This window comes from Loxodonta africana, chromosome 19, assembly GCF_030014295.1.
Source record: "Loxodonta africana isolate mLoxAfr1 chromosome 19, mLoxAfr1.hap2, whole genome shotgun sequence".
Lineage (NCBI taxonomy): Eukaryota > Metazoa > Chordata > Mammalia > Proboscidea > Elephantidae > Loxodonta > Loxodonta africana.
The window spans coordinates 57,345,219-57,372,772 of record NC_087360.1 but is presented as its reverse complement, the minus strand read 5'-3'; the positions used below and the strand labels follow the sequence as shown (position 1 = coordinate 57,372,772).

At 40.2% G+C, this 27,554-nt stretch overlaps 1 protein-coding gene and 1 non-coding gene across 11 annotated transcripts in view; both read left to right on the top strand.

Moving 5' to 3' along the window:
* Window positions 1-27,554, top strand: part of CSGALNACT1 (chondroitin sulfate N-acetylgalactosaminyltransferase 1) — a 390,272-nt gene that overhangs the window by 15,096 nt on the left and 347,622 nt on the right. The gene's annotated exons all lie outside the window — the stretch shown is intronic.
* On the top strand, window positions 24,318-24,388 carry TRNAR-UCU (transfer RNA arginine (anticodon UCU)). Its single transcript has one exon. It is a non-coding gene; the product is annotated as a tRNA-Arg (tRNA).

Sequence of the window (27,554 nt, the reverse complement as noted above, 5' to 3'; positions counted from 1 at the left end):
TGAGCTGGTTGTTGCAGCCACTGAGTCAATCCATCTTGTTGAGGGTCTTCTCTATTTCACTGACCCTCTGCTTTACCAAGCACGATATCCTTCTCCAGGGACTGATCCCTCCTGATAACATGTTCAAAGCATATGAGAGGCAGTCTTGTCATCCTTGCTTCTAAAAAAACCGCCTGCAGTCTACCATGAGCAAGCATGTATGCACATACACACACATAATCTAGGGCTGATTGGCAAGCTCTAGGTTAGGAACGGGCCAGTTGATTACTTATTATTCTTAGAGAGAAAAGCTTTTAAGTCCTAAGTTTCGTGAAATGTATGGTTACCAGGTTTTTCCTTCTCCTGGTTCCAGCAGCTCACGTTTGGGTTTTCGTAAGTGCCTTTACCCTTTTGCAGTTGCAGAAAGCACCAGATTTCCACTTAGGGATGCATTATGGAAAGCCGTATGTCTTGTCTCCTTAACGTGAGAATTTGTTTTGAGTAGTTTTTGAATGTGACCAAATAAAGATGAGATTCAATTGTGAATTAAAATGTAGGCATAAAGACCAAAGAACAGAAGGGAATTTATATGTCACCTGGGCCAGTTTTCTTACTTCACACTTGCTTCACAAGTGGGGAAACTGAGGCTCAGACAGGTAAAGTGGCTTGCCCAAGTTCACGTGGATGCTGGTGGCAGAAATGGAACTGGAACCCTGCTTGTTCCTCTCCACTCTGCTACCTTTTTCTTCAGCACAATGAGGACCCTTGGCGGATGATGATGTTTTGGACCATTTCCCATTTCTTTGGCCCTTCACAAGTACAGTATCTTGGCCTGGATAGGTTAGAAAGGTTTTGAAGGAAAGGCTGCTGTCTTTTGGACAGCTGAAGAAGACACTGTGGTTGTTATTGTTAGCTGCCATTGAGTCAGTTCTGACTCGTGGAGACCCTAGGCACAAAGGACCAAAATGGTGCTGGGTCATCCCCATGATTGGTTTGGGATCACACCGTTGTGATCCATAGGGTTTTCATTGGCTGATTTTCAGAAGTAGATGGCAGCCCTTTCTTCCTAGTCCATGTTAGTTTGAAGCTCGACTGAAACCTGTTCACCATCATAGCAACGTGCAAGCCTCCACTGACAGATGAGTGGTGTCTGCACAGGGGTGCATTGTCCAGGAATCAGACTTGGGTGTCCTGCATGGAAGGGGAGGATTAGGGTTGGTATAATCAGATTCTGTCGGGGGTCGCTGAAGGAATTTACATTTTACATTTGTTAATTGGCGGATTGTTAGGCACTGAGAACCCAGTGATGGAGAGTCTCAATATCTGCCTTTGAGAATGTCAGAGCTCAGTAGGGAGTCAGGACAGTAGACAGCTGTCCTGGGACTGATAATCCAGGAGAAGAGTGGCCGCGGCTGGGCCAGATCAGGGCGTGGCTGGAGGGTCCCGTTCTCTGTTTTGAAGGCCCAGAATCTTGCCTTTTTCAGCCTGTAAGGGTGATGACCAGGCCCTGAATAAGTCATCAGAGCAAGAAACCACCAAGGTTGAGGAGGCACAAGGGTGAATTGACCTTGACAGATGACTGTCATGGTAACTGGAATACTCAGCTTGTACCGCATGGTGCTTAAGTATGTGAGGTCTGATATCTAACAGGTCTGGGTTAGACTAGCTGCCGTTTACTAGCTACAGAACTTAGGCAAGTTACTGTACCACTCTGAGCCTTAGTTTTTTTTGTCTGTAAAATGGGAATAATAACAAACATTTGTATTGTGCTTACTGTGGACCAAGTTCTATTCTCAGTGCTTTAGTTTTATTAACTCATTTAATCCTCAGAGCAACACCATGAAGTAGGTACTACTGTTATCCCCATTTTACAGGTAAGGAAACTGAGGCCCAAAGAGATTTAATGCATCGCTCAAGGTTACACAGCTATTAAGGGTTAGAGCCAAGATTTGGCCTCACTAGCCTTTCGCTCTTTATGGCTTCCCTATGCTGCCTCTCAACAGGATTAAAATTATTGTGAGGATCAGGTAGGATAAGCACATAAGAAATATTACTTAGTTATCTTCATTATTCATTGTAATAAAGCTCACATTATCTTAGTAACAACAACAGTAAAATCTGCAGGATCACTGCCCCCCGCCCCCGCCAGACAAGCTCCACAGGAAACTAGATCATAATCAGAAAGTTAAGCTTTGGCAAGTACACAATTGATGCAAAAAGTTCAGAAGACCTTACAAAGCATCTCTACAGCTCAGATAGCCTTGGGAGAGGCAAGGAAGAGCCTGGTCAGTGAGACCAGCTCACTTGAGTCTTTCGGCCAAGACTCCTTTTCTGTTCTGAGGGCCTACTTGGCCTACAACAGATGGCTCAGAGGGTACCAAGGATCAAATCTCTAATGTTTTTCTCTAAGTTGTTGGTCCAGACCATTAAGTCGATTAGATGTGTTCAGGGTATTGTCTGTGCCAACGAACTAACCACCACTGCAGAAGACCCTAAGAACAACACTCTAATCCTTTGAGGAAATATTTTCACCTCTTTCTAAAAGTTATTTTTTGACCACCTTCCTCCATTTTGTGTTGAGTTCATAGCCTAAATCAGAAAAAAAAAAAAACAGAGTGCAAGCTTATTTCCAAATTGTTTTGCTGTGGAGTTTAGGTATTATTTTGTGTCTCTCCTTTTATTTATTTTTAAATTTGTAAATTATGGATACATATATGTGTATGTGTGTGTATGTAACATGTATCTATGTTTCCACTAATAAAAAAACTGGATCACCATCCAGATAAGGATCTAGAATATTGCCTTTGAAGCCTCTCACATGTGTTTTCTGCTGGTCACATTTCCTTCCTCTCCCTGTTACCCGTCCCCCGAGGGGTAACTGCTCTTCCAAATATTGTATTAATCATTTCCTTGCTTTTGTTTAGAGTTTAGCACAAATGTGCATTCTTAAATAAATTCTTTTGTTATGACAGGCTGTTGAATTCGAAATTTTGACTCAATGCCTCAAGATATACTAGATAGCAGTTTACGGAAATAAGTTGTGAGAAAGACCAAAATACCAGATTTTCAAAGGAAATACTGAACAACAGGTGCACAGCTCTTGAAAATCCTCCTTCACTCTGAGGGCATCAAAAGCCTTGATTCAGGATTTGTAAGGGGATTTATTTGAAGAAGCCTCTGCTGTGAGTTTGTTATCATTCCCTCTTCCTAAAGGAAGAGAGGGGTGGGCGTGTTACCCCCTCACTCTAAGCCTGGAGAGAGGGCTTCGGTGAGCCACCTGGAGAGCTGTCCTTGTGTCCATCCCCTGGAGCGGGGAGGACTGCTGTCTGGTGAGACGTTTTGGTGGTGGAGTGAAGGAGAGCAGTCGCTCTGTTGGGATAGGGCTGCCTCCCCAGATTTGGTTGGAGCAAAGGTCGTGTGTGTGCTTCCCAGGGACCGGATGTGGCCCATGTGGGCATGGGGAGTCAGCCTGAACAGTTTGACTTCTGCCCAAGAGGCAAACCCAGCAGAGGGCTTGTGGAGTGAATTTCAGGGACTGGGGTGAAAAGTGGCAGACAGAGGACTATCATAGAAATTTTAGGCAGAGGTGCTTATCTGGGGAACCCATGAAGAACCCACAAAAGTACCCACAAGAGAGAGTCTGGTTTAAGTATCTGCTCGTTCAGGGAGTGGGAAGCCATGTGCACTAGTTAGGATTAAGTTTGCTTGTATACAAATGAAGGGTGACACCAAATAAAAGTTGATTTCTCTCTTACATGGAGTCAGTCAGGAAGTAGGCAATTCAGGCATGGAACAGTGGCTCCACAAAATTATCAGAAGGAAAGCCTCCTAGTCCCCTGTTTCTATATCCCTTGAATGTGGTTCTCTTTGCTCATGGTCAGATATAACTGCTGTAGCTCCAGCCATCACATCATGTTCCAGGCAGCAGGAGGAAAGGAAGGACAGAAGAAGAATCTACCTTAAGGGTACTTTCAGGATATACCACCCAACATGTTTGCTTATATCCCATTGGACAGAGTTCAGTCACGTGGTCATATCTACCTACCTCCTAGAGAAGCTAGGAAATACAGACTTATTGTTGGGTAGAAATGGGCTCAGCTTAAAGCTGGGATTCTTTTTGTGAAGCGGAAGGGGATAGTGGATATTGGGAGGAAGCCAACAGCCTCTGATTACTAAAGAGATATGGTGTCCTTTGAACTTGGGTATTCCTAGTTCCATTTTTGTGAATACCTCATGTCTTTTGCTCATTAAAAAAGTTGAGTTATTTATCTTTATCTTGATTCATAATTTTTTAAAAATATTATGGATAATAATCCTTGATGGGTTATATGCACTGTAAATATTTTACTCAGTTCGTAGCTTATCTTTTCAATCTCTTTGTGATATATTTGATTAATACAGGTTCTTAATTTTAATGTGTAGAAATTCTTTCGGGTTTACAATTTTTCTGTCTTAAGAAATCCTCCTGTACCCTGATATCATAAAAGAGTCTTTGTTTTATTCTGAATGTTTCAAAGTTTTGACTTTCATGCTCAAGACCATAACCCATTTTGCACTGATTTTTGTATATGTTGTGAGACAGAGATCCATTTTGTTTTCTTTTTTCCCATATGGGCAGCCATTTGTACCAGTATCATCTTTTCTCCACTGACTTCCTCAGTCATATATTAGGTTTCCACATATGTGTAGGTCTGTTTCCAGGCTTTGTAATTAGTTGTATTGTTCAGTAAATCCATCCTTGTGGCAACACTATCCATTTTTTTTTTTGGTTTTCATTGTATTTGTCTTTAATGTTTTTTGAATTTTTTTTATTGTGCTTTAAGTGAAAGTTTACAAGTCAAGTCAGTCTCTCATACAAAAACTTATACACACCTTGCTGTGTACTTCTAGCTGCTCTCCCCCTAATGAGACAGCAGGCTTCTTCTCTCCACCCTGTGTTTCCATGTCCATTCCCTGGTGGTGCAGTGGTTAAGAGTTCGGCTGCTAACCAAAAAAGTTGGCAGTTAAAATCCACGAGCCGCTCCTTGCGAACCCTATGGGTCGCTGTGAATTGGATTCGACTCTGCAGCAGTGGGTTTGGTTTTGGTTTTTTAGTGCAGAAAAGGCTGTAAGCCTTTTCAATGACTTAAAAGCTATACATGCAGAAAGTGAAGGTGACTGTGATGAAGAATTTGTTGCGAGTAGGGATTGGTTTAGTCATTTCAAAGTGAGGGCACATTTACAAAACATTAGAGGGCAAGTACAAGCTATCAGTATGTTGGACGTTCACAACCCGGGCACTTACTGTATATTTTTTCAGTTTTGGATGCAGAGTTCTGTATATGCCTATTAGATTAAGCTCGATAATTGGGTTTTTAAAATTTTTTGGTTTCTATATCGTAATTGGTCTGCTTGATTTATCAACTAGTCAGAGACATTTGTTAAAATATCTCATTATCATGGTGGATTTGGTGATTTCTCCTTGTAGCTGTGTAAGCATTTGCTTTATATATTTTGAAGCTGTGGCATTAGAGACATAAGTTTAGAATGGCTACATTTTCCTGGTGAGTTAAACCCTTCAATCATTATATAACCACGTGTCACTGAGTGGATAACCCCATGTGTGCCAGGTTAGAGCTGCTTTCCATAGGGTTTTCAATGACTGTGATCTTTCAGGAGCAGAATGCCAGGCCTTTCTTCCATGGTGCCTCTGTGTGAATTTGAACCAGCAACTTTTGATTGTAGTTGAGCACTTAACCTTTTGCGCCACCTAGGGACTCTGATCATTATATAATGACCCTCTATCTTTAGTAATGCTTTTTGTCTAAGAGGTTAGCTTGTCTGATATTAATAATGCTAAAATGATTTTCTTTTTCTCAGTATTTGCTCAGTATATATTTTCTAGCCTTTAATTTTATACCTTTCTTGTCCTTTTATTTTGTATATTCTTTTATGTTAATAAAAAAATAGTATACAGCTAGATATAAAAGTATCTATTCTGACAAGCTCAGTCTTTAAATTAGAACCTTAGTCCATGTAAATGTGTTGTGATTACTGATACATTTCTAGTCTTGTCTTACTTCTTTATGTTTCTTTTTCTCGCCTTTCTTTCCTTCTTTTGAATTACTTTTTCTCTTTCCAATTTTTTTTCTTCTATTAGTTTGGAAGTTATATATTCTATTTTTTTTTCAGTTGTTCTCTTGGTTATTTTTAATTATATATTTAACTTAACAAATTATAAAATTAGTTGTTAATATTTTTATCCAGTCTTCTTCTGATTAATATTTTTGTTTTATCTTATACTTTGTAAATCGAAAAATTAAATATTATTATTATTGTTTTATTAGACACTGGATGTTGCCGTATTTATCTTTTTTTTTTTTTTTTAAATTCACTGTTCTTTTCTTGCATTTTTGGACCTTCCTTCTGGGATGTATATACTTACTAAAATGCATGTTTACCAGTTCTTATAGTTTACTGGTGGAAGTAAACTCTGCTAGTTTTGTTTACCTGACAGTGACTTTTTCTTATTTTCATTTTTGGAAAGATAGTATCATTGGGTGTAGACTCCTAGGTTGAATGTTATTGCCTTCAGTACTGTAAACACAGTATTACACTGGTTTTTGAGAAGTCAGCTATTATTCTGTCTTTGCTTGTGGAAATATGCCCTTTCTCTTCACTGCTTTACATATCTTTCTCTTCATTCTGTCCTTTTTTATATTTTTTTGACTAAGCTTGTTTAGTGTATTGTGGGCTTCCTGAATCTGAGGATAACTGTCTTTCACCAGCCTTGGAAAATTCTCAGCTGTTATTTTTTCTGAAGGTTACCTCTTTTCCCATTCTCTCTAATCTCTCCTTCTGAAACTTCAATCAAATATATTGTAGATTTCCTCTCTGTTTCTTAATCTGTTTCATTCTTTGTATTCTTTTTTCCCTCTCTGTGCTGTTTTCTGGGTAATTTCTTGAGTTCTATCTTATATTTTATTAATTCCCTTTTTAGCCGTGTCTAACATGGTTTTTAGACCATATATTAAGTTTGTAATTTCAATTTACAGATTTATTGCACATAAGAACCATACACTTAATAACTTTTTTGTTGCAATGTCTTTTTGGAAAGTTATATCACTTTTAGGACAATGATGCCTTCTTTTTGGGGCAAGGACTTTTTCAGCTCCGACCACACACTAAATAAAACCCTATAGGAAACAAAATTTTGGCATGAGGCTTTCAGGAAAATACATAATCACCAATTCACTTAACACAATAGTTTCTAGTCAGAGACTATCTTATAGGAACTTTTTCTGTAAAAGGCCAGCTATGAAATATATTAAGCTTTGCTGGCCATACAGTTTCTGTCGCAACTACTCAAGTCTGTGGTAGTGGAAAAGTGGCCACAGGCATTATGGAAATAAATTAACATAGCTGAGTTCTAATAAAACTTTATTAGACACCCTCCATGTTTGGTTGAACCAAAACATTTCCTATGCAAATGATAGAGAGAAGAAATGAGCGTAGTCAACAACTCTTCAGCCTGTTGTGGGCATGCTCTATTTGCACAGGTTTTGAAGCATTTTTATTTTGCCTTAAAGGTGTTTTCTTGTGTTACAACTTTACTTTTACATGTTTATTGAATGCAAAATACCAATAAGACGCCAAAAGATTGAAGACTGATGAAGAAAATAGTATAACAAAGAGAAAAAATTAGTCCAATATAAACCTCCGTTATACTACATTTTATGTACTGATCTGTATTTCTTCACTTTCAAATTGTTATTAGGTATTTTCATTATTCAAGTAATATATTCTTCTATCTGTGAAAATTGTTTGGGTGTCTTGGGTTGAGATGGAATGTATCATAATTTTCTTTCCATTAAGATTATTGGAACTATTTTCTCATTTAACAAGTTTTTACTTAGTAAACTGCCATGAGCAAGAAGGTGTTATGTCAGAGTCAGGTGTTTTTTGCTCTCTTTTTAATATCTAAAATTTTATTTGGTTCTTTCCCAAGTCTATCTGATAATTTTTGATAGTCTCCCTTTCTTTTGTCGTATTTCTTTGTGTCTCTAGAAATACAAAACATGTTTATACTCTTTATTTGGTGATTCCAGCGTTTGCAATTTTGGGGCAAATGATTTCACAGCTTGTTTTTTTCCGTTTCTTGTTCATGACAGCTTTTTCCCCCATGAGTTTTGTGATGTTTTGATTTGAGCTCCTGGTCATTGGAACATTGTCTTTGGGAAGTCCTTGAGGCCTGTATTTAAAATGTGTTCATCCAAAAGGGATTTACATTTATTTCTGGGAGCTATCCGGGAGTATTACCATTCTAGCACTTTTGTTAAATGAAATCTTTAGCATGGAATATACTGGGGTCGTATAGTATCAATTTCAACTCTGAACCTTTTTGAAGGAGGACTTGTAGTTAGGCATTCTTAGGGGAGCCCTTTCCCCCCTTTATTCCAGAGCCACGGCTGAGGTAGGCAAGTGTTCCCACTTTCTTTTTTGGGGTCAAGTTTTTCTAGTTTACCTCCTGATGCTGTTGCATTTTGGGGTCCCAGTTCTATGCATAAGATCTCCAGTACACCCTCTGGTTTGAACACATACTCCATGCAATCTCCTGTCCCCTACACATGGCCCACTAAAATTAATTTTTAGGTCTCCAGGGATTGGCAGATGCCCCAAGGGCAAACCTGATCTCTCTTACCAGTTTGGATTCATAAGCACAAGTTTTGAAGCTTTTTAATTTTTTTTACACTTCCAAAATGAATTTGAGATACCCAAACATTCTACTTTAATAAAGAACAAGTCAACAATGTGTGTATGTATGTTCGAGTTCAGTAAGTTGAGGCGTTGTATAGTTTTTCTCCAGCCCTCTAGTCTGCCATATTGCTGACAACGAGAGCCTGTATTTTCTTCTTCCTCACATGTTGCTGTGACCTCTCTGATGCTCAGCCAAGAGTAATAGTGGAAGGGAATAACCCAGACTAAACTCATTGCCATCGAGTTGATTCTGACTCTTAGCGACCCTATAGTGAACGTATAGGACAGAGTAGAACTGCCCCATAGGGTTTCCAAGGCTGTAAATCTTTACGGACACAGACTGCCACAGTAGATTCGAACTGCCGACCTTTTGCTTAGCAGCCGAAAGCTTAACAACTGTACCACCGGGGCTCATTGTGGAAGGGAATAGTGCTTCCTAATTCTTCTCTCTCAGTACAACGTATAGCTTTCAGACTGTGGGGAAGAGGCTGCTACTATGGAATCTTCCATTTCTGATTCAGAAGCTTGATACTGAATTGAAAGTGAGATACAGAGGAGTAGCCACACTGCATTTGGCTCTACTACAGCTCTCCTGGTCTGGGGCTAGCCTGGTCCTGAGCAGTTCAGAGTGCAGAATACCTGGGGTTACATGGAGGATGGACCGACAGGCCTGGCTCCCTGGTATCCTGTGGAGCTGGCTGGGTAGATTTCTTAATGTGAATTCAGTCCCCTTCCATGGTTTGGGTGTGCACTCCTGGGCTTGAGAAATAAAGTGATTGGATTCTGGAATGCTGGAGAGAAACTGTTCTTCGTTTTGCCGTGCCCAGGGATGGCAACAGAGGTTCCTCCCTGGCTACTTCCAGGTGCTTGAAAACAGACAAACAAAAAGATGGTTACTGTATTTTTATGCAGATAATGCACGTGTTATACATTTTTTTGCCAACTACAACCCCCCCGCCACTATTTTCATAAGTGAGCTATGCTTCGCGTTGTATACGTGGGTGGATTATTTACATGGGCACATTATTTACAAAAAATACAGTATTAGTAATAACAAGTAAAGCTCACTCCTTGCTCTCATGAGCAGAAGCAAGATGTAGAATCCTTACCTCTGCTAGTCTCGCTAGTAAAAGGTCAGTGTGTGTGCTGGTGTATTCCAGGCATATGGAAAACTCATGCCTAGTTTAGCACCATCAGCAGAAGGACAGTAGACCCCTCAGCACACTGAGTGCCTTGCTTATTGGCTCTGTTACCTTTGGTTGAAATTCTGTCTCAGGAATGGTGAGGTTAGTGATAATCCACATTGACATAGAACTTCATGTGTCACACAGCTGCCGTCTCCTAACTTAGAAAGTTTGAGACAATGGAGTTTGATTTGGTAGTTGTCCTGGACATGGAATTGATTTATTCTTACTAATGGAAAGTATAGGTTTTTGAGGTAGGAAATAATGGAATCTCTTTTACACTCAAATAGACTTTCACATTAATGATTGGTAGAGCTTGGCCTTGAATGCGATCTTGTAATGGTGACATACTCCAAGGAGCCTGACCCAAATTGACAAGAGTGCTTTATAAACTAATGTATTTAGAAAATACAAATAGGAATTTATTGTTATTTAACTCTAATTTACTAGATACCTTCTGTATAAAGCGCTGTTGTGGAAAACAGAAGAAAAAAAAAACAATGGATTTTGTTAGGTTTATATTCTGTTCTCACCACTCCCGCCTAAACAGTCCACACTTTATCAAAATCATTATTAATCCTCAGAAATCTTCTTTCACTACTATACCATCCTCCAACATATCATAGAAACCCAAACCCCTGCTGCTATCGAGTTGATTCCAACTCATAGCAACCCTATAGGATGGAGTAGAACTGCCCCATAGGCTTCCCAAGGCTGTAATCTTTACAGAAGCAGACTGTCACAGCTCTCTCCCGTGGAGCGGCTGGTGGGTCCATACTGCTGACTTTTTGGTTCGCAGCTGAGCGCTTTAACCACTGCACCACCAGGGCTCCCTGTATCAGTAGAAAGGGGTGATCAAGTAGTACAATCATTTGAGAGTACAGGTAATCCACTTTTCAGTTATTTATATGTTGTTCCTTTTATACTTCCAGAAAGGAGCCCTGGTGGCACGACAGTTAAATGCTTGGCTGCTAACTGAAATGTTGGTGGTCTGAACCCATACAGTGGCTCCATGGGAGAAAGATCTGGCAGTCTGCTCCGGTAGGGACATCAGCTTAGGGAACCCTATGGGGCAGTTCTGCTCTGTCACATGGGGTCACTATGAGTCAGAATCCCCTTGATAGCACCTAACAACAACGTACTTCCAAAATGAATTTGAAATATCTGTATGTTCTACTTTAAAAAAGAATAAGCCAATACCAACAAAAATAAATCCAGTATCATTGCAGTTATAAAATAGATAAACTGCGAAATTATTTACCTTCTAAAAGACCTATTAACAAACAAAAAAATCCCCTTTGTAGGGTGCAATAATGCAAGGTAATACGATAGCAACCCATATAACAAGTCAGTGTATTTTGAAATGGCATAATTTATAAAAATCCTCATCTGTAACTTTGCTTTGCAACTTGATCTATTGCCCAAAGTAAACTGTCTGTGAATACTTCTTATTCCTAAGTATATATTGTAGACTACTGAACCTTGATGCCATTTTGGTTGTTTACGCTTTTAATGTATGATCATTGAGCCACTACTGTGGGCCAGGCACTGTGCTTATGCGGGGTAAAAGTCACACAAAGACTCAGCTGCTTTTTATTCCAATTTCAGGATCAGGGAAGTCTTAATATCCCAGTGAAAAGTCAACTACCTGTGAGTCAGAATTTGTTTTCATGTTCTTGTTTTCCAGAGATGGGTTTTGAACACAGCAATTAATTCCAAACCAAAAAAATCCAAACCCATTACTGTGGAGTCGATTTCCACTCCTACCCAGTCCATGTTTTATGGCAGCTGATAAAGTTAACCACAGCAGACATTTATTGATCTTAAATTGGCCTATCTTGTTCTAGAAATAGCATTAAACACTCTTTAACTCCTGCACTTCCGGAAATTGAAAACGGTGTTTTTGAGTAGAAATTTTTCTTGTTGACAAATATCCATCAAAGACAGTTGGAGGAATATAGTTAACCATGATGTTTCTTTGAAAACATACCATTTTTAGCACACCAATTTCTGGGAGAAAGGGTGAATCATTGAAGCTAGATTAATTCAAATTGTAACATTAGTTTACCTTTCTTAAATGTCTTAACTTGGAAGACTTAGAATAGACTGTAAGAAAGGATTTAGCAAATGGCTGTTTTATAAAAATGGTCTTGTTTTATACATACTAACAATGATTTACGGAAATAAAAAACTCTTATAACACCATACATAATTGAAATGCCAAAGAGAGAGCTGCGGGCATGGCCCAACAACTTGGTTATTATTTGATTCAACATTTTAATTTATTTTCTGAATTATTAACCATGGTACCAGTTTAAAAGAGGTTCTTAATATAAAATTATAGAGGATGCTGACAAGTAAATATGTACTGTTTGTTGATCAAGAATTAGAGCCTAGAGCAAATTCGAAGATGGCGGACCAGGTAGATGCTACCTCGGATCCCTCTGGCAACAAAGACTTGGAAAAACAAGTGAATCGATCACATACATAACAATCTACGAACCCTGAACAACAAACACAGATTTAGAGACAGAAAACGAACAAATACGGGGAAGCAGCGATTGTTTTTGGAGCCTGGAGCCAGCGTCCCAGTCAGGTAACCTTGCCGCCTGATTTAGGGCAGGGCCCAGGGAAGCTGACGGCGCAAACAAGGGGCCCAGCCCTACCCCCCTGAACTCACCCCGGGAGGGGGCCCAGCCGGTCCACAAGGGCGGTGAGATGATGCGGCGGGCGGGACGAGAAGTCCCCGGAAGGCAGCGACTGATTTTGGAGCCGGGAGGGCAGTGTCCCAGCTGGGGAATCTTGCCGCCGGGCATTTGACTGGGCGCTGTCACGGCGCAAGCACGGAGAGCTGCTCCACTCCCCTGAACTAACCCCGGGAGGGGGCCCAGCTGGTTCGCGGAGGCGGCGCGGCGACGTGGCTGGCCGGACGAGAAGTCCCTGGGAGGCAGCGACTGATTCTGGAGTTGGGAGTGCACCGTCCCAGCAGGGGAATCTTGACGCTGGGCGTGGGACTGGCAGTGGAGGATCTGACCGCGGCTTCAGTGGGCCAGATCCCTGGGGGCAATCTCCACACAGCCAGCACACATAGGCGACACGCCCCTCGGGAATCTCAGATAAAATAGTCATTCCAAGCAAGACAAGCAACGCTGGCTATATTCTGAGGTGCTACTCTCCTATCTCTCTGATCCCTCCCCCACCCTCCCCAGGCGGCTTCATTAACATTGGAATTTCCTGAGCCAGAGGGAGAATGGCTCCGGCTCCACAGAGGCTTTGCTTCCCCCCCCGCCTTTTTTTTTTTTTTTTTGGTCTTTTCCTAACCCACTCTTCTGGCCTGAGAGAAGGAAACACAAAAAACCCAGGGACCAAAAATCCACCCCTAAATGGACTAAAAACACAGAACCAGCTACAGCCAAGCATATATGATCCAAATCTCAGACTTTCAGCCTTACAGGGAACAAGGCGGCGGTTATAATCCAAAGGCAGTTCTGATAGGGATCTGACTGCATTTTTTTTTTTAGCGGATTTTCTGGAAAAACTAGTTTCCCAGTGATGGCTCGGAGACAGCAGTCCATATCAAACCACATAAAGAAACAGACCATGACAGCTTCTACAACCCCCCAAACAAAAGAATCAAAATCTTTCCCAAATGAAGATACAGTTCTGGAATTATCAGATACAGAATATAAAAAAACAATTTACAGAATGCTTCAAGACATCAGAAATGAAATAAGGCAAACTGCAGAAAAAGCCAAGGAACACACTGATAAAACAGTTGAAGAACTCAAAAAGATTATTCAAGAACATAGTGGAAAAATTAATAAGTTGCAAGAACCCATAGAGAGACAGCATGTAGAAATCCAAAAGATTAACAATAAAATTACAGAATTAGACAATGCAATAGGAAGTCAGAGGAGCAGACTTGAGCAATTAGAATGCAGAATGGGACATCTGGAGGACCAGGGAATTAACACCAACATAGCTGAGAAAAAATCAGATAAAAGAATTAAAAAAACTGAAGAAACCCTAAGAATCATGTGGGACTCTATCAAGAAGGATAACTTGCATGTGATTGGAGTCCCAGAACAGGGAGGGAGGTCAGAAAACACAGAGAAAATAGTTGAAGTTCTCCTGACAGAAAACTTCCCTGACATCATGAAAGACGAAAGGATATCTATCCAAGATGCTCATCGAACCCCATTTAAGATTGATTCAAAAAGAAAAACACCAAGACATATTATCATCAAACTCGCCAAAACCAAAGATACAGAGAAAATTTTAAAAGCAGCCAGGGAGAAAAGAAAGGTTTCCTTCAAGGGAGAATCAATAAGAATAAATTCAGACTACTCAGGAGAAACCATGCAGGCAAGAAGGGAATGGGATGACATATACAGAGCTCCGAAGGAGAAAAACTGCCAGCCAAGGGTCGTATATCCAGCAAAACTCTCTCTGAAATATGAAGGCGCAATTAAGATATTTACAGATAAACACAAGTTTAGAGAATTTGCAAAAACCAAACCAAAGCTACAAGAAATACTAAAGGATATTGTTTGGTCAGAAAACCAATAACATCAGATACCAGCACAACACAAGGTCACAAAACAGAACATCCTGATATCAACTCAAATAGGGAAATCACAAAAACAAATTAAGATTAATTAAAAAAAAAATGTTCATAACAGGGAATCACTGAAGTCAATATGTAAAAGATCACAATAATCAAAAAGAGGGACTAAATACAGGAGGCATAGAACTGCCGTATGGAGAGGGATGCAAGGCAATATAGAACAATACAAGTTAGGTTTTTACTTAGAAAAATAGGGGTAAATAATAAGGTAACCACAAAAAGGTATAACAACTCCATAACTCAAGATAAAAGCCAAGAAAAACATAACGACTCAACAAACATAAAGTCAAACACTACGAAAATGAGGACCTCACAATTTACTAAGAAAAACGTCTCAGCACAAAAAAATATGTGGAAAAATGAAACTGTTAACAACACACATAAAAAGGCATCAAAATGACAACACTAAACACTTATTTATCTATAATTACGCTGAATGTAAATGGACTAAATACACCAATAAAGAGACAGAGAGTCTCGGACTGGATAAAGAAACACGATCTGTCTATATGCTGCCTACAAGAGACACACCTTAGACTTAGAGACACAAACAAACTAAAACTCAAAGGATGGAAAAAAGTATATCAAGCAAACAATAAGCAAAAAAGAAGAGGAGTAGCAATATTAATTTCTGACAAAATCGACTTCAGACTTAAATCCACCACAAAGGATAAAGAAGGACACTACATAATGATAAAAAGGACAATCTATCAGGAAGACATAACCATATTAAATATTTATGCACCCAATGATAGGGCTGCAAGATACATAAATCAAATTTTAACAGAACTGAAAAGTGAGATAGACACCTCCACAATTATAGTAGGAGACTTCAACACACCACTTTCGGAGAAGGACAAGACATCCAGTAAGAAGCTCAATAGAGACACGGAAGACCTACTTACAACAATCAACCAACTTGACCTCATTGACTTATTCAGAACTCTCCACCCAACTGCTGCAAAGTATACTTTTTTTTCTAGCGCACATGGAACATTCTCTAGAATAGACCACATATTAGGTCATAAAACAAAACTTTGCAGAATCCAAAACATCGAAATACTACAAAGCATCTTCTCAGACCACAAGGCAATAAAACTAGAAATCAATAACAGAAAAACTAGGGAAAAGAAATCAAATACTTGGAAAATGAACAATACCCTCCTGAAAAAAGACTGGGTTATAGAAGACACCAAGGAGGGAATAAGGAAATTCATAGAATACAACGAGAATGAAAATATTTCCTATCAAAACCTCTGGGACACAGCAAAAGCAGTGCTCAGAGGCCAATTTATATCGATAAATGCACACATACAAAAAGAAGAAAGAGCCAAAATCAGAGAACTGTCCCTACAACTTGAACAAATAGAAACTGAGCAACAAAAGAATCCATCAGGCACCAGAAGAAAACAAATAATAAAAATTAGAGCTGAACTAAATGAATTAGAGAACAGAAAAAAATTGAAAGAATTAACAAAGCCAAAAGTTGGTTCTTTGAAAAAATTAACAAAATTGATAAACCATTGGCTAGACTGACTAAAGAAATACAGGGAAGGAAACAAATAATCCGAATAAGAAACGAGAAGGACCACATCACAACAGAACCAACTGAAATTAAAAGAATCATATCAGATTATTACGAAAAATTGTACTCTAACAAATTTGCAAACCTAGAAGAAATGGATGAATTCCTGGAAAAACACTACGTACCTAAACTAACAACACATTCAGAAGTAGAACAACTAAATAGACCCATAACAAAAAAAGAGATTGAAAAGGTAATCAAAAAACTCCCAACAAAAAAAAGCCCTGGCCCGGACGGCTTCACTGCAGAGTTCTACCAAACTTTCAGAGAAGAGTTAACACCACTACTACTAAAGGTATTTCAAAGCATAGAAAATGACGGAATACTACCCAACTCATTCTATGAAGCCACCATCTCCCTGATACCAAAACAGGGTAAAGACATTACAAAAAAAGAAAATTACAGACCTATATCCCTCATGAACATAGATGCAAAAATCCTCAACAAAATTCTAGCCAATAGGATTCAACAACATATCAAAAAAATAATTCACCACGATCAAGTGGGATTTATACCAGTATTTTTTTTTTTTTATGCAAGGCTGGTTTAATATCAGAAAAACAATTAATGTAATCCACCACATAAATAAAACAAAAGACAAAAACCACATGATCTTATCAATTGATGCAGAAAAGGCATTTGACAAAGTCCAACACCCATTTATGATAAAAACTCTCACCAAAATAGGAATTGAAGGAAAATTCCTCAACATGATAAAGGGCATCTATGCAAAGCCAACAGCCAGCATCACTCTAAATGGAGAGAACCTGAAAGCATTTCCCTTGAGAACGGGAACCAGACAAGGATGCCCTTTATCACCGCTCTTATTCAACATCGTGCTAGAAGTCCTAGCCAGGGCAATTAGGCTAGACAAAGAAATAAAAGGCATCCGGATTGGCAAGGAGGAAGTAAAATTCTCTCTATTTGCAGATGACATGATCTTATACACAGAAAACCCTAAGGAATCCTCCAGAAAACTACTGAAACTAATAGAAGAGTTTGGCAGAGTCTCAGGTTATAAAATAAACATACAAAAATCACTTGGATTCCTCTACATCAACAAAAAGAACATCGAAGAGGAAATAACCAAATCAATACCATTCACAGTAGCCCCCAAGAAGATAAAACACTGAGGAATAAATCTTACCAAGGATGTAAAAGACCTATACAAAGAAAACTACAAAGCTCTACTACAAGAAATTCAAAAGGACATAAGTGGAAAAACATACCTTGCTCATGGATAGGAAGACTTAACATAGTAAAAATGTCTATTCTACCAAAAGCCATCTATACATACAATGTACTTCCGATCCAAATTCCAATGTCATTTTTTAAGGGGATAGAGAAACAAATCACCAATTTCATATGGAAGGGAAAGAAGCCTCGGATAAGCAGAGCATTACCGAAAAAGAAGAAGAAAGTGGGAGGTCTCACTCTACCTGATTTCAGAAGCTATTATACAGCCACAGTAGTCAGAACAGCCTGGTACTGGTACAACAACAGGCACATAGACCAATGGAACAGAATTGAGAACCCAGATATAAATCCATCCACGTATGAGCAGCTGATATTTGACAAAGGCCCAGTGTCAGTTAATTGGGGAAAAGATAGTCTTTTGAACAAATGGTGCTGGCATAACTGGATATCCATTTGCAAAAAAATGAAACAGGACCCGTACCTCACACCATGCACAAAAACTAACTCCAAGTGGATCAAAGACCTAAACATAAAGACTAAAACGATAAAGATCATGGAAGAAAAAATAGGGACAACCCTAGGAGCCCTAATACAAGGCATAAAAAGAATACAAAACATTACCAAAAATGACGAAGAGAAACCCGATAACTGGGAGCTCCTAAAAATCAAACACCTATGCTCATCTAAAGACTTCACCAAAAGAGTAAAAAGACCACCTACAGACTGGGAAAGAATTTTCAGCTATGACATCTCAGACCAGCGCCTGATCTCTAAAATCTACATGATTCTGTCAAAACTCAACCACAAAAAGACAAACAACCCAATCAAAAAGTGGCCAGAGGATATGAACACACACTTCACTAAAGAAGATATTCAGGCAGCCAACAGATACATGAGAAAATGCTCTCGATCATTAGCCATTAGAGAAATGCAGATTAAAACTATGATGAGATTCCATCTCACTCCAACAAGGCTGGCATTAATCCAAAAAACACAAAATAATAAATGTTGGAGAGGCTGTGGAGAGATTGGAACTCTTATACACTGCTGGTGGGAATGTAAAATGGTACAACCACTTTGGAAATCTATCTGGCGTTATCTTAAACAGTTAGAAATAGAACTACCATACAACCCAGAAATCCCACTCCTCGGAATATACCCTAGGGAAACAAGAGTCTTCACACAAACAGATATATGCACACCCATGTTTATTGCAGCTCTGTATATAATAGCAAAAACCTGGAAGCAACCAAGGTGTCCATCTACGGATGAATGGGTAAATAAATTGTGGTATATTCACACAATGGAATACTACGCATCGATAAAGAACAGTGACGAATCTGTCAAACATTTCATAACATGGAGGAACCTGGAAGGCATTATGCTGAGTGAAATCAGTCAGAGGCAAAAGGACAAATATTGTATAAGACCACTATTATAAGATCTTGAGAAACAGTATAAACTGAGAAGAACACATACTTTTGTTGTTACGAGGAGGGGAGGGAGGGAGGGAGGGAGAGGGTTTTTTTACTGATTAATTAGCTGAAAAGAACTGCTTTAGGTGAAGGGAAGGACAACACTTAATACGTGGAAGGTCAGCTCAACTGGACTGGACTGGAGCAAAAGCAAAGAAGTTTCCGGAATAAACTGAATACTTCAAAGGTCAGCGGAGCAAGGGCTGGGGTTTGGGAACCATGGTTTAAGGGGACTTCTAAGTCAATTGGCAAAATAATTCTATTATGAAAACATTCTGCATCCCACTTTGAAATGTGGCGTCTGGGGTCTTAAAAGCTAACAAGCGACCATCTAAGATGCATCAATTGGTCTCAACCCACCTGGATCAAAGGAGAATGAAGAACCCCGAGGTCACACGACAACTAAGAGCCCAAGAGACAGAGAGGGCCACATGAACCAGAGACCTACATTATCCTGAGACCAGAAGAACTAGTTGGTGCCCGGCCACAGTCAATGACTGCCCTCACAGGGAGCACAATAGAGAACCCCTGAGGGAGCAGGAGATCAGTGGGATGCAGACCCCAAATTCTCATAAAAAGACCATACTTAATGGTCTGGATGTGACTAGAGGAATCCCGGCGGTCATGGTCCCCAAACCTTGTGTTGGCACAGGACGGGAACCATTCCCGAAGACAATTCATCAGACATGAAAGGGACTGGACAGTGGGTGGGAGAGAGATGCTGGTGAAGAGTGAGCTAATTATATCAGGTGGACACTTGAGACTGTGTTGGCATCTCCTGTCTGGAGGGGGAATGGGAGGATAGAGAGAGTTGGAGGCTGCCAAAGTTTTCACGAAAGGAGAGACTGGAAGGGCTTACTCATTAGGGGGAGAGCAAGGGAGAGTAAGGAGTAAGATGTATATTAACTTATATGTGACAGACTGACTTGATTTGTAAACGTTCACTTGAAGCTCAATAAAAGTTAATAAATAAATAAAAAAAAGAATTAGAGCCTAACCAACAGCTTGTTTTTATTACTAGTTATTTTGAGGCATTGTATCCCAGCTAGCCTGATAGAATTTTGTTACAGAAAGATGACACATCAAAAGTCATTCAAGTCTTTAAGTTGTCTCATGTGTCACCAAACACCCATTTGAGAGGGCTCATGATCCCATTTTTTTCCAGAAGTCTTCTCACTTCTCCACACCCGCTAACCCAAGTGGTGATCCCTGTCAATCCTACTGCCTCTGGGTGCACTCGAACGGCTCACCTTTCAGTCGGCAGCCGAGCGTGTTAACCTTTTACACCACCCAGGGACTGCATTCCAGTGTCCCTGACAAATAAATAGAAGTGATTTATTAAAGAACACACCACTGGGAGAACTGAACCCCAGGAATGATTAGGGACATTTAAACACTCTGTGGCCCTATGGGCTGGCTGCTCCTGCATGTCACTCTGGACTCTGGGTGGACTTGGGAGGTGCAGCTGCCAGGCAGGTGCCACGTCGGCAGCTCTGCACACAAGGACAGACTGCGGTCAGCTGAGGGGGGTGACCTAGTTATTCCCTCATGTGGGCTCCTTTATACATTTCACTTTAGCTCATCCTTAAGTACACATTTTAATTTTTTTGGATAAAATCCTATCAGAATAGCAACCCACTTCAGCATTATAATTCCAACCTCAGCAAGTACATACTACAAGTTTAACAATGCAGAGCATTTTTAGTTATCTAGCATAATTTCTCTATTAGCAACTTGATTGGAGATCCTCCAGTATACTAGTTGTATTGTTGTTGTTAGGTGCCGTCGAGTTAGGTCCAAATCACAGCAACCCTATGTGCAACAGAAGGAAACACTGCCCGGTCCTGCGCCATCCTCACAATTGTTGTTATGCTTGAGTCCATCGTTGCAGCCACTGTGTCGGTCCATCTCGTTGAGTGTCTTCCACTTTTTCGTTGACCCTCTACCAAGCATGATGTCCTTCTTCAGGGATGGATCCCTCCTGATCACATGTCCAAAGTACATGAGATAAAGTCTTGCCATCCTTGCTTCTAAGGAGCACTCTGGCTATACTTCTTCCAAGACAGATTTGTTCGTTCTTCTGCCAGTCCATGGTATATTCAAGATTCTTCACCAACATCATAACAAGTTCTATTAGTGACTGGATTTTAGGACCCCTTGACAGCCAGCTGGGGGCTGTTTAGGAGCCACATGTCATATTTCCTTGTAGTTTGCTCTATCTCGGCCTTCATAATCCTTTGGTTGGTTCCTAGCATTCAGATTTGGGAATGGTGATGTTGAGAGGCTAAGAAAGAGAGCGTGATGATTTTAATGTTATTTTGGCTTTGTATTTCTCATTTCTGCTTTTCTGTAACCAATGCAGATGTGAGCTATGACTCTAGATCTGGAATCTCTAAATGTTTCATGGAAATTATAATATTTTGATGTTTTTATCTTGGAGTTCTCTAGTCTGGTGGGCACCACTGGGAACCCCACTCTGCCGTCTCCCCCTCTGCACACAGGTGACGTCAGCATTCCAGTCCTGCTCATGTCCCAGTTTCTCCTGCTTAAAGGTAAACTCCTTCCTAATGTTGGGGCAATGAAAAATGATGCCTCCTTACAAAAGGTGAGGCTTCCCAGTAAAGAAGGTTGGGAACTCCTTTCTGGGACACTGCTCCTCCTTATTCTCCAGGCTCTTCACTCTAACTACTCTGGGATGCCTTGTCAGAGGGAGCCCAGGAATCTCTCCAGGTGCTGGGAACTCTGTGTGGTCAAGGCAAAGGGCAAGGAAGGGAGGATGGACATTCCTACCACATTCTTAGGTATGAACCCCAAGTCTCCTCTTCAGAGGTATCCTTGGGACAGGCAGTTCAGAAGAAAACCATTGTTAGATTGACATGAAATGAACTACAACTTTTTAATTTCCCTTGGTAAGGTTCTAGGCTCTCAGAGTTGAAAGGAACTTTCAAATGGGTTTATTCTCGCTAGCCCTCCTGAAGCCTCTCTGGAACATCCCTGGTTGCCCTGTTTGTGTTGAAATCTGGGAACAGCCAAACTCACTGCTTCACAAGGCAGGCCATTCTGAATCTGGATGGCTCCACTTGAAAGTTTTCCACATGTTCTTTACAGATTCTACCCATTGGTCTTAAATTCTGCCCTTTAGGACATGAAGGACAGTGGGCCGGAGTGGACACTAATTTGCATATGAACACTATCCACAAATATACATGCAATCATAAACAAATGAATGAATGAACAAGTAATTAAATATTAGAGTTGGCTGAGGCTCCTCTTTTTTCAGGTTTTTTTAAGTTGTGATGAAAATATACTCAACAAAACACATGCCACCTCAATAATGTCTGCATGTTTGCAACTCAGTTTTTACAGAAATCCAGCAAATAAAATATCAGTTCATTAAAAAAAATTAAACCTATCTTACGGTTTTAATATTTTCTGCAAAAAATTAATACAACCTAGTATATTTCAAATATTAAATTTTCCTTTGATTTGCAAAAACAATTATTTTTCTGCAAGACATAAAAATTTATAGTAGAGTATGAACTCGGAACTTTACCGTGTCCAGCAGTAAACTCTCTTCACGGAACTGGGCATGGCACTTAAAAACGGATGTGTAAATTATTATTACCATTAAAGGCATAATTTTCAGCTTCCGCAACTGGGTAAGAGAGAAATGTTTGTGAAAAATAAATGTATTTTATCTCTAGGTATACATTATCCTTCTATCTCTAGGTATACAGTCGTTTAAAATAATTAGTTTACTTGATTTCTAGGTAAGACATCTTATTTGTTTAAATAAATAAAATACTAACGTTAGACACATTTCTCCATTAATTGTGGTAGTTGTTAGTTGCCGTTGTCGACTCTGACTCAGGGCCACGCCATGCCCAACAGCACAAAAGTTGCCTGATTCTGCGCCATCTTCGTGATTGTTGGTATGCTTGGGTCCAACGTTGTGGCTCTTCTGTCAGTCCATCTCAGTGAGGGCTTCCCTCGCCTTTGCTGACCTACTTTACCAACCGTGATGTCCTTTTTGTAGCGATTGGTCTTCTCCTGATGGCGTGTCCAAAGTAAGCAAGCCAAAGTCTCACCATTCTTGCTTCTAAACAACATCTGTTTGTATTTCTTCTAAGGCTGATTTGTTTGTTCTTCTGGCTGTCCAAGTTATATTCAATAATATTCTTAACCAACACTGCAATTTGAACGCATCAATTCTTTCCTGTCTTTCTTTTTCATTGTCCAGCTTTGACATGCATATAAGGTGGTTGAAAACACTATGGCTTGGGTCAGCTGCACCTTAGTCATCAAAATAACATTTTTGCTTTTTAAAACTTCAAAGAGGTCTTTGCAGCAATTTGTTGATTTACTCAGTGTAATACGTCATTTGATTTGACAGCTCCTCCCACGGACTTTGATAACCTATATAAAATTGTGAGGTCCTCTGTTTTTGAGCATAGCTAATAACACTGTTGGTGTATAAATTTAGTGGCTGTTTCTGGACGCTACCTCAGTGGACGCTTTAGCAATTTGTTTGTGAGATGAATACCCATTTAATTTATAATGTTTGCAGTTTTTATAATATGAACTATGACACTCTATTGTCTTCATTGTAGAAAAGAGTGGTAGCGAGACATTTTTATACAGAGAGGCTCCATCCCTATATTCTTTAGAAGTTCTCATTTTACCTTTCTACTGACACTCTGATGGCTCAGTGGTTAAGAGCTACGGCTGCTAACCAAAAGGTCGGCAGTTCCAATCCACTAGGTGCTCCTTGGAAACCGTATGAGGCAGTTCTGGTGTGTCCTGTAGGGTCACTGTGAGTTGGAATTGACTCGATGGCAACGGGTTGTTTTTTTTTTTAACTGACATGAGTCAGGGTGTTTAGGTAGATACATGGATAGCTAAATTCAACCATGAAAAGCATTGATTAAAAGAAGAAATTAGCAGGCAGTCAAAGATCATCAGTTGGTTGACTCTTCAGAGCATGAGAATTTAGAAAAAGGAGGTCAGTAACTTCAGAAATAACTACATAAATAAGAAGATAGTTACAAGAAGGGACCTCTTATCCAAAGAGAATAAACCAAAAAACCCATTGCTGTCGAGTCGATTCCGACTCATAGTAACTATAGGACAGAGGAGAACTGCCCCATAGAGCTTTAAAGGAGCGCCTGGTGGATTCGAACTGCTGACTTTCTGGTTAGCAGCTGTGGCACTTAACCACTATGCCACCAGGGTTTCCCCAAGGAAAATAGGCCAGAGAAATCTTAAAAAGAGTGTCATGAGCTTTGCCGCTAGGCTATGAGGTTAAAATTCAAGAAAATTTGACAACCAGGATACTCCTTTGTTTCCATTGTGTTTACGGTTGTCTTCACAAAAATTGTATTCAAAACAGAATGGCAAGTTTTTTCTTCACTCCCAACCTTTGTCTTTGAACATGTGAGCAAGTTCCATAATCAACTTTCTTGTATTTGTGACCGCTCTCAAAGGCTCATGTTTCCAACCAAGAATGGTTTTACAGTTTTGATGTCTGCTACAATGTGTTGGTGGTTCAGTGGTAGAATTCTCGCCTTCTAAGTGGGAGACCCGAGTTCGATTCCTGGCCAGTGCAGCTCGTGCACAGCCACCACCTGTCTGTCAGTGGAGGCCCATGTGTTGCTATGATGCTGAGCGTGTTTCAGTCGAACTTCTAGACAAAGATCGACAAGGAAGAAAGGCCTGGCGATCTACTTCTGAAAATCAACCAATGAAAACTCAGTGGATGACAATGGTCTGATCCGAAACTGATCATGTGAATGGCGCAGGACCGGGCGACACCTAGCTCCATCGTGCGTGGGGTCCCTGAGGCTCCTTCTTAACACCAAGTGTCGTTTTACTCTCCTGGCTGAACATATTCAAAAGCTTCTGAATGTCTGCATTTACTTTCAAAAGACATTACTTTCCTTCCTTGCGACAGCAGTACATTTGAACAAATTACATCTGGTAGGTCATATTTAAACGTCTTATATTGTTATAAGGAGCCGTGGTGTCTAAGTGGTTAATCACTTGCCTACTAACCAATAGGTCAGTGGTTCAAACCGACCAGCTGCTCCAAGGGAGAAAGATGTGGCAGTCTGCTTCCATAAAGGTTACAGCATGGAAACCCTATGGGGCAGTTCTGCTGTGTCCTATAGGGTCGCTATGAGTTGGAATTGACTTGACGGCAACAGGTTTTTGGTTTTTTATATTGTTATGAAAATATTGTGGGATATTTTGTGAGAAGAAATAAGAGGGAATTTGTATTAATGCCTTGGGGGAAATATATCAACTTAAACAAGAGATGGAACAGTCAAAAATTTGCCCTTAGTAAACTCGTTTAGTAACATGACTTTTGTAACCCGGAGCTCCTTAGAAATCAGGGCTGTTTGCCTAAAGGACAGTTTTATTTTAAAATCCTTTTGCTTCACCTTCTTGATAGGCACAGACTAAAGGTAGGTGGATTAAGCCTTCTGGGGTTGAGGAAGGGGTTAAATTTTCTTTCCCATAATACAGTAATACATACCTGAAAGCATTCCAGAATCTCTGGTAGAAATTGTAAGAAAGTATTAAAACTTGAGAAATGAATTAACAAGCCGCCTTTTTATGCCGCAGCAGCGTGCCTCTCCGTTGAATGAATGGCACTTTATTCCACTGCCGCATAAATCGTGAGCTGAAATGTGGCGTGAGCACGCGGCCTCTAAGTCAGTGAGGGTGTGTGTGCACGTGTGTGCAGATTAGCACGACTCTGTGCAAAGAAGATTAAAAGTCTGACCTCAACTCACAGAACCCAGGAACGGCAGTGTTTAGAGTGAAACTCTATCTTCAACTCACCCCCATGAGTTTAAGCAGCTCTGTGGGTTTCTCAAACAGATCATTCTCGCTATGGTATTAAATATTCCTGCTACATGAAGAATGCTCAATACCTAACCTTCATCCTTGTTCTTTTTTTTTAATATTCTTGTTCGCTTTTGATTTTTAGGGTTGACCTGCAAATGTGTTTATTTTTTCCAAATTAAAAAGCCGAAGTATGACTGTAAAGAATGAGACTGCTTATGAAATAACCAGACCAGACCCATTGCTGTCGAGTCAATTCTGACTTATAGCGAGCGACCCTATAGGACAGAGTAGAACTGCCCCATAGGGTTTCCAAGGAGCGGTTGGTGGATTTGAACTGCTGACCTTTTCGTTAGCAGCTGAACTCTTTCTTAACCACTGCGCCACCAGGGCTCCTATGAAATAACAGATATACCTTACACAGATAGTGCTTCCTGTGTGCCAATCACTGTTCTGTTTTACACTGTTCTGTTTAACTCCCTTAAGCCTTACAATTATTACTAGTTCCATTTTACAGATGACGAAACTGAGGCACTGAATGGCTAAATAACTCGCCCAGGCTATGGCGTTTAGTAAGTGGTGGGGCCCAGATTTGAGCCCTGGTGGCCTGGCTCCTGAGCATGGACTCTTAATCAGTCCGTGGCACTGCCTCTCGGAAAGTGGCTAGTAGAACTAATCTCCCCTTGTAATGGCGTCTTCTTTATGTTGGATTAATTAGCATAAGGCTAGGATGGTATAACAAAGAGACTCAACAAGAATTTTAGTGGCTTAATGAAATAAAAGTTGATTTCCCTCTCATATAGTCTGAGGGGAACATTCTGGGTCAGAAGGGTTTTGCTGCATGGCCAGGTTCCTTCCAAGTCATTGCTCCCTCATCTTTAGGGAGCTGTTGTCATCTGCACCATGGGAGCTCAGTGATGGCCATGCTCAGATTCCATCCAGCAGGAAGCAGGGAGGTTGCACACCATTGTCCTAAGGCCTCTTGGCTCAGGCATGGTGGTGAACGGTACTTCACTAGCATTCCATTGCAGAGAACTTAGTCACCTGGCCACACCTAACTACGTGGACTGGGAAGGATGGGAAATGTCATCTAGCCATGGGATTAGGAAGAACAGGAGAGCAGATTCTGATGGGCAACCAGCAATCCCCAACATGTGTGTAAAAGAAGGAGAACATAATTATCTTGATAAAAATATCACTATAAGAAACCTGACAAGTAAATATTAAAAAAGGAGGAAAAAGTCACTCCATATTCCACTTTGGAGTCCCTGGGTGGTGTAAACGGTTAACACCTCAGCTGCTAACTGAAAGGTTGCGGGTTGAGTCTACCCAGAGGCAACTCAAAAGAAAGACCAGGTGATCTACGTCTGAAAAAGCAGCCCTTGAAAACCCTGTGGAACACAGTTCTACTCTGACGCACATGGGGTTGCCATGAGTTGGAATCGACTCGGCAGTAACTGGTACTGGTTGAGTTTGAACCATTGATCTTTTGGTTAGCTGCTGAGTACTTAACCATTGCTCCATCAGGGCTCCTTAGAAGCCTGTACAGCTGTCTTATCCTCATTTATTTCCAGGCTGGCCTCCCAGCTTTCACTCCCCTGAGTGCTCAGTATCCTTCTAATAGATCCCCTTTTTAATTTAGAACTGGTTCCTGTTATTTGAAACTAAAGATCCCTAACTGATACCCTTAGTATCCATAGGAAATCTCTGCTAACACTTGGTATATTTCCTTCCATTTTTTTTTCTTTTTAGTTAACATTTATTGTATTTTTGGTGAAAATATACACAGCAAAACAGGTTCCCATTCAACAATTTCTATACATGTTGTTGAGTGATATTGGTTATATCCTTTACATTGTGTCAACTTTCTCATTATTTCCTTTCTAGTTGTTCCATTCCCATTGACTTTGTCTCATTGCCCCCAG